At 36.8% G+C, this 17,565-nt stretch overlaps 1 protein-coding gene and 1 pseudogene across 3 annotated transcripts in view; both read left to right on the top strand.

Annotated features, from left to right (window-relative positions):
• The window catches only part of LOC141453907 (uncharacterized), a 637,650-nt gene that overhangs the window by 312,805 nt on the left and 307,280 nt on the right, over positions 1–17,565 (top strand). The window lies entirely within an intron of this gene.
• Positions 11,241–11,408, top strand: LOC141454827 (U2 spliceosomal RNA; annotated as a pseudogene).

Raw genomic sequence — 17,565 nt, forward strand, 5'->3', positions numbered from 1 at the left:
CAAAATTGGTAAGAATTGGAACCGGAAATAAGCTTTTGAATGCAGTAAATCTACTGATAGTTCCAATTTTCCGAATTTTTGGCATTTTCTCAGAAAACTGTGTCGTTGATTTCCTTTAAAAAATTTTTGCGTACGTGTAAACAGGAAATTCATTTTAGGGCACTTTTAGGACGAGTTGTGATAACGCTTCTTACCAAGCGGCTACAGAGATCAGAACTAAAGTTTAAGCACCGAAGTGGTAACACTGTAGTATGTTACCTCAGGCTACTCCTCGGCCCTTTATCAGCTGTTATACTAAAGGTTTTGGTCCATTTAAATGTGAATTGTGTACGTCAAAAATGTGAGTAGCCTTTTTGTTCGGAACGTTCTCTTGATTCGCCAAACATCGATTTATTTGGAGAGTTACGATAAGTCACTTGTCTGGGTTTTCATTATAATATTTGGCAAGGGTATATTTGCTAACTCCATTTTATAGAAATTGTATGCGGAATTCGGAAGTGATTCCTCTTCTTCAGCAAAATTTTAGAACTTTGTTTCAACATGAATTAACCTTTGATATAGAATTTAGGAAATCAATACTAATTTACGATAATTGCACCAAAGAATGAATATTTTAACAATAATTCTACGAATCGAGAAAAATCGGCTTCCATTAGGTTGAAAATTTAAAAATAGAATTTGACAATTTCCATCTGACAGACATAAAATAAAAGAAAATAATAAACTTTAAATACGCTGTATGCCAAAAGAAAGGAGTTTATCAACTTTCAAAACTTTGAAACTATCTTTTACAACATTTGCAAAATAATTTGATTTAATATCGATTAAATATGAACCGTCCCCTGCACAAATCGATTAACTCCACATTTAGAAATATCTTAAATTTAAGTGTCAAAACACTTGGGTCAGTCATAGCTTTTTTTATATTTATAATAAATTTCCTAAATAATAAAGAATAATAAAGCTTTCCAGCTCGATGATGCCATAATGGCATCACTAGTTTAAAATGTATTATTTCATGCTTAATTTTGACCAAATGATACAATTGGCATCATTTTAGTTTTCTTTCATGCCAGTTGAGGCAGCACAAGTGAGGCTCAAAAAATGTGAGGCACTTTTTTGTCTGCATTTGTTTTGATTTTTTTTTTTTTTTTACATTTTTTCTGTATAATAATTCGGTCCGGAAAGGGTTAACACCATTAAACGACAAAAAATTTTGGGCTAATTAATAATAAATAATTTATTTCAGAAGTCATTTTGATTAACCTCCAATGTGCTGGATGTAAATCGTTGCAATAATTCAGCTCAAATTCAGTAGCAGGCGCTGAATGATGTCGGTAAATTTATTTTGAATTTATATTATAAACTGGAATTTTAAAAAACAATTTACATTATTTCATCGCATTTCTCCATTTTTTGGTTTTATGGAGTTAATTAAGTTGGGCAGTGAACGGCGGCTCATATTTATACTTCCCTAATTATATCCTAACTTTATATTCTCCTAATTATATCCTAACTTTATATCGTGATTACAGTCTTATAAATCTACAACTTATACATAAAACGTTTTAGCGAAAAGTCGATTGATTGTGCTTCTGAGAAAGCGAAAACGTAGATTCTTTCTAAAATTAGATTTTTTTCAAACTATGTATTTTCTTGACAACAGCTTTTGTGATTCTTTTAAAGCTTTTTTTACTTAGTTGCATAATAATTATTAAGTACTTTGCTAGTACTAAAAGTAAATTTATTTCCGAATTCGTAGTTCAAAGACCGTATTTAAATTTGGAAAGTTTTGAATTGTATAAGCGAGTTTGAATATTTGAAAGATTTTCTTGATATTATTTATTGTGTTCATTAGGTATTGCAAATATTGGGAAGATAGTAGTTGCTGATGTAGTAGGTCCTTGCTAGTTTGATTTAATAGAATGACAAGTTAAGGAGAGGGGAAAACAAGTATAAAAGTGGAATAATAAATTATATGAAATGGGAAAGCGCGTTGGTGGATACGAAAGGAAAACATCTCTACTCCAGAATGTCGAAAGGCGTGAGTGGAAACATAAAATAAAATAAAAAAAATAAATTGTCTATTTGTAAGTAAGTGGCCAGCTTAAAGAGAATTTGGGGGGTTGGAGGGGGTAGATTTTTATTGCCTTCAGTAGCAGTGTGGCCCCTTGTGGGTAATATATACGCCCCTGGAGAGGAACTGACTCAGGTAACGTTCAGAAACTGATGTTCAGGGTGACGTCAAGGGTGTGAGGGGCCAATATTGCAGGCAACGCTATGTAACGGGGGGGGGGGTGAATGTTTTAAAATTCCCTTCACAGTATTGCCAATAGTATTTCTCTCACTACCCAATGTTTGGCACTCAGTCTTGCCACCATTTAGACATTCAATTCTACTGTTAGGTATTTGAAGTCTGGATTGGGTGGGGTGTGTGAGGCAGCTTCTTCTTCTTCTTCTTCTTTCTTTTAGAAGACTATCTAGGTTACTGCCTTTTATAACATCAGTTTTACCTTCTTTTTTTTAGCTATATTCTAACACTTTCGCCCACTAACACCTTACAAAAATAATACCAGAAGAGAGGGCAAAGAAATAATCAGAATAATTCCGGTATTAAAAGGTACCATCCCAAATTGGAAACGTGATTAGATGTCGAATTGCTCTTGTCCAAACCTAGAATCACTTCCGTTCATCCCTAATATCCAATATTCCATTTAGTTTTCCCAAATTCTGTCTTAACCAGTTTCTAATCATTATTGATTTCCAGTAAACCACCTGTTCTTATTCTATTCCAGTATTTAATTTATATTATTCCTATTGAACATCGGAATGAATTCAATTAAAAATGGTTGTTCTTAAGGTTGAGTAACCACGAACAACGAATGGTTGTTAAGCAAAAGCTTTGAAAAAAACCCCAAAAAATAAAGCTTGAGAAACTGTTCCGGAAGATTTGTGCAAAACCCAGAAATTAAATTAAAACCAGTAATCATTCTCCATGCAACTGCAAAACTGCAGAATTAAGCTGCTTTAAGTTAGCGTTGGCGTAATTAAAAACTCTACATGCATTAAGTTTTTATTTACAATACTTCTGAGCTTGAGCTTTTACTTAAGGGTTCGAAATAGTCTGATAATCAATGCCTTCTACTTTCTGACATGGTTGATTCAACCTTAAATAAGTTATCATTAAACTTCGCCCAATTGTCTGTTCCACCAACAGGTAGATTTCTAGTTACCAATAACCTCTGTTAAGTAAACAGGGTTACCCTAGTATTATTTATATTAATTTTGATTTTCTAACAGTTGAAAATATTTCAGTATTCTGTAATGATTTATTATACGAACTGTATAGATAATTCTAACGAGAAAGTTGTATTGTACAGCGTCTTCAGCTAAAAGAGATGATATGTATATTTTCCTTGTGTGCTACGTTGTTCTGGAATATTATAAAAGAGTAGCGGACCAAGCACCCTATCCTGAGCTAATTATAATTGATCTGTGTATGTAAATTGGATAACAGGAAATATATAGAAAATCGGAGCAACAATTTTCAAGAAAAACTTAAAAGATGAGTTTAAAATCCCTTCTGTACAATTTCCCGCTGAGGAATATCTGAATTTATTCACCAATTTTCATTGCCTCTTGGTTAAGAGTCGATAAAATGTCCATAAGCATTTATGTGTCAAATTATATCTTATTCTACTTCTTTGGCACTACAGTCCATGAAGTACCTTGGCCTTCTACCAAGAAAGAGTTTCCTGGCTATTCGTTCCTCTTCTATTCGTTCCAAGTGACCTAACCATCTAATCCTTCCTTTTTTGATAAGGCCAACTACATCCTGATCAACTTGTTGAACTCCTCCATCTGTTCCCTTCCAGTATGGGGCCATATAGTCTTCTTAAAATTTCCCTCTCCCAGACATTAAGAAAGCGTTCATCCTCCTTAGTAAGAGCCCAAATTCTATACACAATAAAAAACAAGATACGAAATGTGAAGAGACTTGTTACGAGATAAGTATAGTCCAAAAGTTATACCCTCTTAAAGACACTTCTAAAAGCCGTTCTTCCAATTGTATTGGTATATACCCAAAACTGTTTAAGAAAAGCTTGGTTGAAGACTACTTTAAGGGTGTTCTAGTGAATGATGTACGACCATTTTCTCCGGTCTGTTCTTCTTCATCTTAGATAACCCGTTACGATGAAGTTTCTGAGTGAAGTTGAGATGACAATATGATAGGGACGTCACGCTGGAACTTTGGAATTGAGTTAATTAAGGTACATTAAGAGTGGCGGGGGATTGGATAGCTGGCTGGAAGTTCAGAGTGCGCAAGTTAAGGATGGAGACGTTCAACATGTTCTAGACATACAGAACTGGCTGTTAAGACACATTGCCATCTTGATATTCAAGGATCAACAATTACCATCTAGTAAATCTTGTTTTCTTTGTACAAACTATTTTTTAATTTACAATAGTTCAGCTTTAGCTTATTTTTACATTCTCTTTTTAAATGGTTTTAAATTGTAACAATTATTTATTTTAAATTTTTATACATATTCTTTCTTGGCATTACAGCCACCCATTAAGGGCCTTAGCCTCCTCAAAATTTTTACACATACGAGTATATGTACCTTGCAAATGTTGTATAATTGGATCACAATGGGGTGCTGATTTCTAGGATTCCTCTTGTGCGGAGTTTCCCAAAACGTATTTCGTCTACCGCCCCACTTTGAGAATCAATTATTTTCTAGAGCCCCACCAAAAAATTCGCAACTTTACCACATCTTGAAAAATCACAATCGCAATCATTACTTTAATTTAATTATAGCGAGCCATCTGGGTCTTATCCTGTTTCTGAGTTCGAACTTACATTTTAAATGAGAACGTAAATAATGAGAGCAATAAAGTGCTACTTTATAAATAATATTTAGAAAAAACTTTTATTCAAATTAAAACAAACATTTTAATTTAAATTTTAAAACTTAACTAATATGAAGGATGAATTTGATGATTTTTACTCAAGTTTGTTAATATTAGGCTCGAATTTACTCAAAAAACAGCCGTAAGTCACCATGCAACCGTCACCATGCATGCCGTAAGGTAACATGCAAACGATTTCACTTTCTAGTTAGCAGCGTTGCCACAGCATGAAACCCACGTTCAACAGGGAATGCTATCGAAAATCGTTGTCCGCAATCCAGGGTACAACTGCGGGATTGGTTTTTGTAACCAAAATTAACGAAAAAACTATATAAAAAAACAAGGAAATAATCGATGTAGTAGGTAGGATTGGATTTTAGTTTAAAATATTAGGAAAACACAAAATGAGTCATCGCCTCATTAAACCGCTTCAACACCCCAAATTTTCTCTGGGCTTTTTACCGCCTCCTTGTAAGCCTCTAGCGCCAACAAGGGACTGCTCTAGGACATAGATTAGCCGGGGCTAGTGCAATTGAATTGAGATAGGCTGCCAAGATATTGCGGAAACGAATGTTAAGTTTTATTTGGCTCCTTAATGTAAAAATCTGTGGAATTGTAAAGTGGACGGTTATAAAATGGAGGCTAATTGGGTTCTTAATTTATTAAAGCTGAAGCTGTAGTTCTTGCATTTTCAATAATGTTATCATCATTTTGATGTAAAGCAAAATCTTGATGTGAAATGATGGAGGTGCACTTAGTAAAGTTCTTGAGGAATTAGTAAATTGAACGTCATTCCCACGTTCTTTATAAGTAAAGTGATTTTAATTTTCAAGTGTCACTGCATTAAATATAGATAGTATTACTATTAGTGCGAGGTCTACAACATCACTCTGATAGCAGCAGCGTGTTAATGATGTTTGACTTGTCTAAGTGAAGGAGATGTTATACTGGCAACAGAGCCAGTGAGAGACTTGCCAGGGGTGAGTGAGGTTTCTTGGTGAAGGGGTTAAAGGGGCTATCCTAGGACTGGGCGCGGGCTGGTGAAGGCCTTGGGTTCACTTCAAAGAGTAACGACAGAAAATAACCTCCCTTCCTCTATTTCTCCTCAAAGCCTTCTACTGAGACTTGGTGTGCTCATTCCTCAGGCAACTTTGGGACAACCCCTCCTTCTTGCTCGCCCTTGAAGTCTGCATCCCCTTCTGCGCGCATGCCTCTATCTCTTTCTCTCTCGCGCCCAGTAGGGACCAGCCCTTGGTGGCACCTCTGTGAAAGATTTATTAAGTCCTGTCCCTCTTGTGTCCATGTCAGCCACTTGAGGCAGGCTGAAGTGAGTCACTGCTGGATGCTGGGAGGGCGGACAGCACCCCATTTCTCACAAACTAGGCACCGACTTGTTGGGGCAAGGAAGAGGTTTGCTTCTGGCTGTTCCCTTTGCTAGCGCGCCTCGCTACTGCTCATTCCTTTGAGAAACAGAAGCAACCAAATGACATTAAGTAAGGGGGATACAATTCCTCGTGCGCCTGCGTCTGCTCTCCCCTAGCCCATCGGTTTTCCACTTCTTTAAAAAAAATAAATAAATTTTCTCTCTTCGCCTCCCTTATCAAGGACAGTTCTTTTTAAATTTAAAGAGGAATATACTTCATTGGCACCAATTAGAAACTCGCCTTTAGCATGAAGTGGTATCCCTCGCCTGCTATTGATCACTTCCCAAACAACTTCTAAGGCGACATCCTCCAGCTTTCATGTTAACAAGCTTTCCCGGTACTGTTTTAAAGCTTCTGGTAATCATTTTCCAATCTTAATGAGCTGTTAAAGGAGGAAAAAATAAATAATTTTAATTTGTGTAAAATGTTTGAATAAAAGTGCACTAAAGTGAGATTTGCTATCTTATGTAGATGTTAACTTCAAGGCGACCTTAGTTGGAAAGTTAGTGTAAGCATGTACATAGCTTCTTGCTTGCAAAAAGCAGGTTATGCTCAAAAAAAAACAATTCTAGGCTTACATTTGTGTTTCTTATTTAATCATCACAGAAGAAGAATCCAAATTCCGTCCATCAACTATGTGATAATCGTCGTCCAAAGGCGCTACAACTCAGTGCTGAGTCTTGGCCTCTTTCAACGTGATTCCGCCAGTCAGTTCTGTGCTGCCGCTCTCCAGTTGGTGATATTCAGTATCGTCCTCCACCAGCAACACCTGCAGCTTCGGCCTCCCAACTCTCCTGGCACCATGGAGGTGCACATTAGTCATTTTTTTTTTTGGGATGTCCTAACCTCATGTCCAGCCCACAGAAGTCTAGCCAACTTCATAAATTTTGACCAGCATCTATTTCTTTTAAACAGCACATACACAACACCGCTGCTGATTCGTTCGAAACATCCATTCCCGTCCTACTAAGGACTGGGCCGAAAATTCGCCGCACAGTATTTTCTTTTCGAAACCTAGAAGGGCTCCCCTCATCTGTCTTAGATGTGTCCCAAGTTTCATAGCCTGGGCTTCGTCTGCCTTGATATCAGGTTACATCCCAGGTGCTTCCGAAGCCCAAAGTAGCATCTGTTGGGGGTCAAGCACAACAAGACTATGGTGCCTTGGCTGTGTAAACAAAGAGCCGAAGAGACTCTGTGCTTGGGCAGAAATTCAGATTACTCTGATCACAGGCCTATTCACGAGTCATGGTAGGTACAAGATGCATCTGTACAAGGTGCGGGCTTATTAGCTCGGAACTGTTGTGCAGATTCTGTCAGGAAGAGGAGGAAACGGCCTCTCACCTGATGTTCAATTGCGAGCTGCAATCGAGTGGTTGCTCTTTGGAACCTTTTGGCACTTTAAGACCAAAGGAGATTGTAGCACAAAAAAGAACTAGTAGGGAAAGTCCTCAATTTCTTTAGTAGGGGAGGTTTCGTCTACTAGATCCAAAGGTGAGAGCACAATAAGCCTCTTGTGGCTGCGGTACCGTGAGGCATAGGTCCCGCTTTCTAATCTTAATCTTTTATCCTAACATACGCTATTTCCTTTTTTTAATTTATTAAATTCAAGTAATTTATTATACATATATACGAGTATGTGCTATTTGTAATATTTATTTATGCCCATTAGGAGGGCAGTAAACTGATGCTATTGTCAATTGGAAAGAGTTTATTGGGAGAGATATGACAGTTGATTGAAGAGAATTGGTAGGATTATTACTTATAAAAGACGGATACGATCGTTATGGCAAAACACACGACTACCTTCTTACAAACGTAAATTTAATCGCCTAGCACGTCTTGTTAAGAAGGAGTTGAGTAAGTACAAAAATGAGCAGCACGAAAAATTCACTGCAGCGTTAAACACTACAGACAACTCACTATGGAACACTACACGACGCTTACTTAAGTATAAGTTCACTTCACCTCCAATTAGACGTGAGGATGGTTCTTGGACCAAGACTGACCGCGACAAAGCTGATCTATTCTCTCAACACTTACATACCACTTTTACACCCCACACTAACATATTCGACTCCGAACATACCAGCAAAATTGTAGATGAACTTAATAGACCGTTACCTCTCGAACTTCCTCCCAAAGCTTTCTCTCCTTCTGATGTTAAGTATGCTATCCAGAATCTTCCTAGGAAAAAATCCCCTGGTCACGATCTTATCACCGTCCAAGTCCTCCGGCAAATGCCAAAACGTGCTATCGTTTTCCTTACCTACCTATACAATTCAGTACTTAGAACCACATTTTTCCCGACTCAATGGAAATTCTCCAAAATAATAATGATTCCTAAACCTAAAAAGCCAGTAAACAGCGTTTCGTCCTATCGTCCTATAAGCCTTCTTCCAATCTTAGGAAAACTCCTTGAGAAACTGCTCCTAAAACGAATTTATCCTCTCCTAGAATCACAGGAAATACTTCCGTCCCATCAATTTGGTTTCCGCGCTCATCACTCTACAGTCCAACAATGTCATCGTGTTGTGGATGTAATCTCAACCTCTCTTGAGAATGGACAGTATTGTCCGGGAGTTTTTCTCGACGTTGCTCAAGCTTTCGATCGCGTCTGGCACCGGGGATTGCTTGCCAAACTCAAGAGCATCCTACCAACTACATATTTTCTCATCCTTCAATCTTACCTTACTGGACGCTTATTTAGTGTCGTCTGTGGAAATTCCTACTCTCCTTGTTACCCAGTTCGAGCAGGTGTTCCCCAGGGAAGTGTCCTTGGGCCTGTACTCTACACCATATACACTGCTGATATTCCTACCAATCCTCGTACCTTCCTTTTTACTTATGCCGATGATACGGCCATCCTCTCTCCTCATAAAGACCCGGACCTTGCCTACCGCTTCCTCCAATCCCATATAGAATCTCTTGAGCCTTGGCTAAAGAAATGGAGAATTAAAATTAATGAAAATAAATGTAATTACATTACATTCTCCCTAAGGCGAACTATCCTTCCACCCGTTTACCTAAACCTCACTCCTCTTCCCACAACAGATTGTGTTAAGTATCTAGGACTCTTCATGGACAAACGCCTAACCTGGAATCCACATACTAGACTCAAACGGAAAGAACTGAACAGACGATACAAACTTCTCTCTAGACTTCTTGACAAGCGATCTAAACTCTCTCTACAGAATAAACGACTTATCTATACTATGATACGAAAACCTGCCTGGACTTACGGAATGGAACTTTGGGGCTCAGCCAAAGCTTCCAATATCTACAGAATCCAATCCTTCCAGTCAAAAACTCTCCGTAGAATCGCTAATGCTCCTTACTTTGTTTCCAATCATACCTTGCACCGAGATTTCCTTGTTCCCTATGTTTCTGAAGCTGTAAGATCCCGATACTTTAAATTCCACACATCAATCACCTCACATCCTAATCCTCTAGTAGCTCAACTTACCACTCTACCAGGAAATCCTCCCAGACGGTTGAAGCGCAGGTGGCCACGCGATCTTCTAAATGAAGTAAGAGCCAATGTACAATAGTGAACTGTACCACTTTGGGAGTTTCACCAATGGGTGAATTCTCCCCTCATGTATTCATGTATGTATTCTATGTATCATGTTGTATCAGCTTCACTTGATGCAGAATTATTCTGCAGTTGTGAAAATAAATAAATTAAAAAAAAAAAAAAAAAAAATTTATGCCCATATGTATAAATAACTGAAAATATGCACTACTGTACCGAGTAGTGCAAATATACCACCTGCAAATTAAATAACACCCTAATTACATTGGACAAGTTATATCTGTTGCAGCAGTCAGACTAATTTACAAAGCTTATTAGTTAACGGAAACCTTTTGAATAACTACGTGAGAAAATTGATTTAACACCTTAATGCGATTGTTTAGGTGTGAATAGACTTAGAAAAAAAAAGTTAAATAATAATGTAACAATAATAATAATAACAATAATAAAGTAATAATATTACTTTTCTTAGCTTTAAATGTGTCACAAACCATTGGAATTCAATATTTAAAATCCATTTATTTTTTTCTACAAAATAAAGAGGAGATTAAAATAATGGCCAATTCACTCAGATGGACTTTAGCGCTCAACTACCTAATTAAGTGACATGAAAATGGCGCGGCAGCTCATACTATATTATTAATATTTTAACAATTAAATAAAAACTAGCTATACTTTGGAAAATAAACGGAAATCTCTCACTTACTAGACCAAACTCGCAACTATTACACCAAACACGTCACCTTACCTTTGTTTATTATGGTTTTAAAATTGGTTAGCAAGATATTAAAGAAAGTGATTCTTTTTTGAATGATTCGTGATAGTGAATCAATTCTGTTTCAGAGAACTGCGTTGGATTCAATGAGATTTTGAAAATTTCTCTGACCAATTTAATTGCTTTATTGCATTAAAATCGCATACTTCTAGCGTGCAATACTGAATGTTACACAAAAGAAAACAGAAGGAAATAGGATAATTCTTGGGAAGGAGGACAAAATGTTGGTTAAAAGTTGAACAGGAATTCTTGATAGAGACCAGAGCCCTGGAAGAGTTGAACGATTCAACATAACAGCATCATTCATGAGCTTAATTTAAAATTCCATCTGTTTTGAAGCTTAAATGATGTTTTTTGGGCCACCGGAAGCAATTTGGCTTCTATAAAAGAATGAATTAAGAAATTGTAGAACTGTTGGTGGTTAGCCGTTTATCATATCTTTTGGGTTCTATCTCAGGTTTTTTTCTGTTTTTGCTCCAAACGGTGATGCTTAGATTTCTGAAAAAGGCAGTTTCTTTAACAGGTCTCTGTCTAGCAACAAACCTTTTTCTTTTGCCACATCTTAAAGTAGCAGTTTCCAGTAGATTGCACAACTGTCGCTACTCAGCTTATTGCCTAAGATCAAAATGTAGTATTTATTCTTATCATCTTAATCTCTGGTACAATCTCCTTAGGGGACCCAGAAGATTAAACTGCTTTTTTTTTTGGAAAAATGACGTCGTACTAAGGGCTTGCTCCATCTTTGTGGAGGGTATTAATTTTAAGGAGCCAGGGTAGCCGAGCGGTTAGAGGCGAGGCCCTCAAAGCTAATAATGTATTGTGGTACTGGGTTCGATTCCTGGTCTTAGGCCTTGGATTTTATTTAATGGTTAATTAAAGAAATTTGCAGTAAAGTATGTTTGCTATCCGTCTCCGAACGCGATACCTAATCGGTCATTACGTCACTTTTGTTACTTTTTGTTAAGTAGATTGTACAACTTCACTTAGTTCAACATAATATTGACAGGGTTCTTCAGCCTAGACTTAACAGTAGCAGGAAGCATTCTACGGAGAAATTTCCCTAGAAGATGTCTCCCCATTCTTTTAAGTTTGGAAACCATCCTCGAGATCTTTCCTTCAACTTCTTGTTCTTCCTCTTCATTTTCCCAAATAATCGCTACAGAACCACTTCTCCCCTCCAGTACTGTCTTAGAGTCATCGTTTTATTGAACATACAAGGTTCAAAACAAGACAGCAATCAGAATTAGAATTACGTTTACCAAATTAATTAAATACAAATTAACGCACAAAACAATGGACACGAAATCCCTCCTCCGAAATTAGCTGAAATAATAATAGGCCTATCATTATTCAGTGATTGCTGTAAATTCCGCGTTAGTATAATTTTCTTCTAGAATTAGTTGTTTTAATAAGAATTTTCCGTGTTAATGACTCATCCCAAACTTTGCTTAAAAATAGAATATAATTTAAATACATAATTCATTCTCTAATTGATTTATTTAGAAAGGAAATATTATTATTTTAGTGTAAAGTTTAGTAAATTATTTGAATAAATAAACTAAAAAATAATATCCATAGACATGGTTAGGTTAGTTGAAACTGTTAGCGTGTTACCCGTTAGAGTTCGTGGTATCACACCTTGTTGGTATCGTGCTGCTCTCCACTGTTCACTGCTAATTAGGTGAAACGCGAAAATCATTTTCATTACTTTTTTTACCATGTGCTAGGAAAAGGTTGATCTAGTTTTTTTTAATAGGTATTAACCTTAAAATTATTTCATTTTTGGTTTTTGTTTTATTGAATGTATTCATTTTTGAGTTAGGATGGATTTAGAATGAACTGAGCGAGAAAATCCTCTATCAACACTCTGGAATCCATCCAGGTTCTATAGAGTAATGCACAGCTCCCCATCCAAGTACATCTTAGCCAGAGAAAGGCTATTTACTCCGGGCGGTAGGGTACCTGGAATCTCGGAGATTCTGTTCCGTAACATTCCCCCGTTTAGCACCGTTAAGGCACCTTGTATTTAGTGTGCTTGAACTTGCCTATGGTTTCGCTAAGTCCAAAAATCTTAACTCAGTTCTAAACTTTGCAGATAACTCAAACTTGTTATCTGATTATGGTAATTTTTTTTTTTTTTTTTTGGACGTGAATACGTCTTTAAATTTGCTATCATATGGAGGCAATCCAAAAAACCTAATGATAACAAAATCGGGGGATACAGTTTGGCATTATAGTTTCGAATCTATCGTCTACATCCAAAATTAAATTAGACCACTGGATAGCTAAAGGATTAAAGAATTCATTACGATAAGCGAGGACTGTGACGCATCGCGCGTGGTGAAGGGGGAAGCGCCGCCATTTTGAGATAATTTTGCTGCGTATCGCGATTTGCAATTAGTATAACTTTTGACTCGGAAAAGCTACGATGTTCGTTTCAGTTTTAATCGTCAGCTGTCGTCACAATCTATCGATTGTATATAAAACATTAGTGTAAAATAGTGACAGTGAATATAATAAGGTGTTAGAATAAAAAAATATTATCAAAAATAAATAATGTCGCGGCCTATACACGTCGAAAAGCCAAAACCAAACACAGAGATCGTATACGGTTGGAAAGGGCTTCTCAAGAACAGTCGAATGGTAATAATAAAACACCTTATGAACGAGTCAAGCTGTGCCGGAAACGTAAAAGAATGAATGCGGCCGAGCGGATCAACGACGGTGTCAGTACATCTGCAGCTGGGGCGGATGAAATTATGCAAGTGGATGATGAAAGCGCTTCTACATCGACACCACTGTTGGGTTCTAAATCGCGACTCAATGAGTTAATTTCATCAACGTCGATAAATAATGACAAATTTGATTTCATCCTGAATACATGAATAAAAATGTTTTATATAAAAAATATAACCCGTTACGTAAACGTATTCACGTTCAACACACGGCCGGGTCCATGACACAGCCACAGTTTTTTTTTTTTTTTTTAAGGAGCGTCAACATCTGTGGTTATTAGCGCCCGGAAGTAAGAGAACTGGACAGTGTTGTCTGTAAGAAGTTCCATCATCTTCCTGACGGCAATTCTGGCATTATCTTAGTCTGTCTCTTTTTCTTCTATATGATGTTGGCTTCTGTAAACACCCCTTTGGCCACAATTCCTTCTGGCATTCACAGCAGATGGCCATACCCAATCTAAGGGCCAGCAGCCGGTATCGAATCCAGGAACTCCGCGAGGGAATCCAGTATACTCTTATAACTCAGCTAATCTTTGATTTTAGGAATTACTGCCTCTTCAGATACTAAGTTTTTGACCGGAATCCGTTTTCTAAAAGTGCGTTATCACTGAAGCGGTTTTCCATTTTTTTTAAAGACTTTTTTTTCGGAAATAGCTCTTACAAAATACTTCAAATCACTGAGACTCACTGTAACGGTTGCAGAAACCATCTTTATGGAACAGAATACCTTGCTATAGCTGTATCTCACCTTTTTAATAATTATTGCTCCATTTTAGTTGTTATTCCAACTTTTTACCGGATACTGCACTTTCCAAGCCCTTGCGCATTCAACCTGCATTGTTGTCCATGTATGACGTCTTCGGAATCTTATACTAACACGACCTGGATCTTCAGCAAAATATTTTATTAAAATATCAGCAATATAATAGTATTTAAAATAATTGTGTTAGTTATATGTTGTACCTTTCAGGCGAGATCATTAATCTACAAATAAGAGTATGCATATAGAGTACCTACCCTATATCCTACCTACCATTACAATATGGCCATTACAATCATGCTCACAATTAGTGCTAATATCCTTCTCTGAAATAATTATAACTGAAGCCTCCAATCTGAGTATGATAATGAATATAATAGTGCAGGATCAATGGGGTGTAGGAAATGGAATGAAGGAGTTTGCTGGGACCACATTCTCTCTGGATAATTATAACAGGCTCTAGCTCGCTCACTCCCCTCTACATTACAACAACTCTTCTCTCTGGTGAGACTCTATTTCTAACTGGTAGCTGTAAATGTGCTGAATATTATCATGAAAATTGAAACCATCCATTCCTGTTACAAAATATCGTTCTGTACATCGCTAATTGATTTGTAACTTAATTTTGATGTAAGCGGGGTTGTTATGTCTATCACATAGTATAACATACGTATAATGCTCTGAGCATTTATTACAAAGTTTGCGTCTCCTTTGTACATTACGTGGAAAGGTAAATTGGTAATGAGTTTGAAATTCTGTAAGCACAATATAACCGCTTTAAGTTCCATTCATGTGTACTTAGTTTATGAAAGCTTTTCGGATACAATTGTTTCCACTTACGTAGCATCTTGTGGTTGCCTCTCTTTGTACTCACATAGAACTGGGTCTATATTATTGTTAAGTCTAATATTGGTTTAGAAAGTACTTCTGAGTTTCGAAAAATAAAAGCCTCAATTCCGCCTGGAGCTGATTTTTGTTGGAAGTCGCAGAGACACGAATGTTGTAATGGATAATTTTACTCACAAATCAGTAGATGTTCTTTCTGTTTTTGAAAAGATCGATTTGTTAAACATTACCAATCTTTTTGTTTTGTTTTTAATTAGGTAGTTTAATAATTTAAACCCTCACACTAGACTTAAAAGAACAGAACTGAACAGACGCTATCGACTACTTAAAAGACTCTTAGACGACAGATCAAAACTCTCTCTGGGCAACAAAAGACTGATTTATACTTCTATTTTGAAACCCATCAGGGCGTATGGAATAGAGCTGTGGGGTTCAACCAAACGCTCCAATCTCCAAAGGATTCAATCTCTTCAATCTAAAATACTTCGAACTATTGTACACGCTCCATTTTATGTCTCCAACCTGGACTATACACACTGACCTTAACATTCCTTTTATCACCGAAGTTGCTAAAACAAGATACAGAAAACTTCATTTTAACCCGCAATCTCATATAAATCCTCTAGCTCAAAATCTTTCTTCTAGAACTCTTCCTGACAACCAAGACGTCTTAAAAGACAGTGGTCCCGTGATCTCTTCCCAAGTAACCATATAATGTTTTGGAGTGTTACCACTGGGTTACTTCTCCACTCGTTACCTTATCATTTGTTACTCGGTTATCACTGTTACTTATAGCGCTAACGCGATGATTGTGGCACAAATAAACGCAAAAAAAAAATCATTTAAGTGATCGTCAAGTTATCCAATGAAATAACGTTCTAAAATAATTTTTTCTTCTTGCATAGAGACAATGGCATAAGTTGATGATCTACTTGAAATTGCCGAAGAAAAAATTGATTCCATAAATGGTAATGAATTGTATAACTTCTCAAACACTGAAATGACTTTAGTAAAGTGATTTGGTTATTCTAATTATTTGGAATAGGAAGTATTTATTATATACATTATAATTTCCGTTTTGATAAATTAAAATATTATTGTAATCCTAACATTAGCATCAGCTGGTTTTAATGGAAAGATTGAAAGCAACTGTATTATCGTACCTGAATGATTAAAATCACTTGAAATGTAGTGCAAAGTGATTGACAGTAAGTGCAATTAATTTTAGAAACAAGACATTCGTTTAATCTACATAAAATTAACGAATAATTTACCAACAACCCCTGAAATTACTGCTGTCACCATTGAAAGTATAGAGTGAGACTTCAGGTATAGGATTAACGTTCTCATTAATATTGTATAATTGTGTGCATTTAAATTATTTTCAGCAGAGTTGGACTAATTTAGAATATTAAAATTTAATTTGATCTATTCAAATTCTTCTACAGATTTAGTTGAAAGTAATGGCGAGGTGTTGAAGGCGATTTACATTTTATAATCGAGAATAAATTGACTGGCAAAGTCATGCGCACTTTGGTCTAGCAAATTTGCAATGATGATAGTTGGCTGATAGTGCAGCAACTTCAATGATTTTCTGATGTTGCCATATCTACAGGAGTTTTCGTCTGCGGAGGTTTTGGTAGACTGAAGACTTCGTTGACTTTCTTGAATCCTTTGCTGACTATTATATCTTGATTTCTTTTTTGTAATTTAATTAATATAACATAGTTTTGAAAGTTTAGTTTGATCAGAGATTGCTGGTTGGTGATTAATTTATCAATAATTTCCCAAAAGTTGTAATTACTTTCTAATTTTAGTTTTGTACGAAACTGTGTTACTTACGAGGGTCGTTTGAAAAGTCCGTGCAAAGTCAGAGTTAGAGATAGCACTACTGGCGCGTATCGAGGTTATGTTTAGTTAGTAGCATCTCTTGGAAGAACACACACCAAGTTTCAGCCAGATCGGTCTATTTCTTTGTGTTTGGCATTCGTTTGAATCGAGGAAGTCTAGTGATTTTCTCACGCTTCACCAAAAACGAAATCGTGTGAAGTGTTGCAAGGACGGTTTGCAGCTGTTCCAGAAGAATCCGCATGACTTTAAGCGTCGTTTCGTCACTGTGGATGAAACATGGATACATCACTACACTCCTGAGACCAAAGAACAATCTAAACAATGGGTTACCAAGGAGGAATCTGCGCAAAAAAAGGCGAAGACCGTTCCTTCGGCCGGAAAGATTATGGCGACTGTCTTTTGGGATTCGCAAGGAATAATCCTCATCGACTATCTGGAAAAGGGTAAAACTATTACAGGTGCATATTATTCATCGTTATTGGACCGTTTGAAAACCGAGCTGCAAGAAAAACGCCCACGATTGGCCCACAAAAAAGTCCTTTTCCATCACGACAACGCACCAGCTCACACCTCAGCAGTTGTGGTCGCAAAATTAATGGAAATAGGGTTCCAACTCGTTTCACATCCCCCCTATTCTCCAGACTTGGCTCCCTCGGACTACTATTTGTTCCCCAATATGAAGAAATGGCTGGCGGGAAAAAGATTTTATTCAAACGAGGAGGTGATTG

This window comes from Rhodnius prolixus, unplaced genomic scaffold, assembly GCF_049639745.1.
Source record: "Rhodnius prolixus isolate KJV_2025 unplaced genomic scaffold, Rpr scaffold_9, whole genome shotgun sequence".
Taxonomy (NCBI): domain Eukaryota; kingdom Metazoa; phylum Arthropoda; class Insecta; order Hemiptera; family Reduviidae; genus Rhodnius; species Rhodnius prolixus.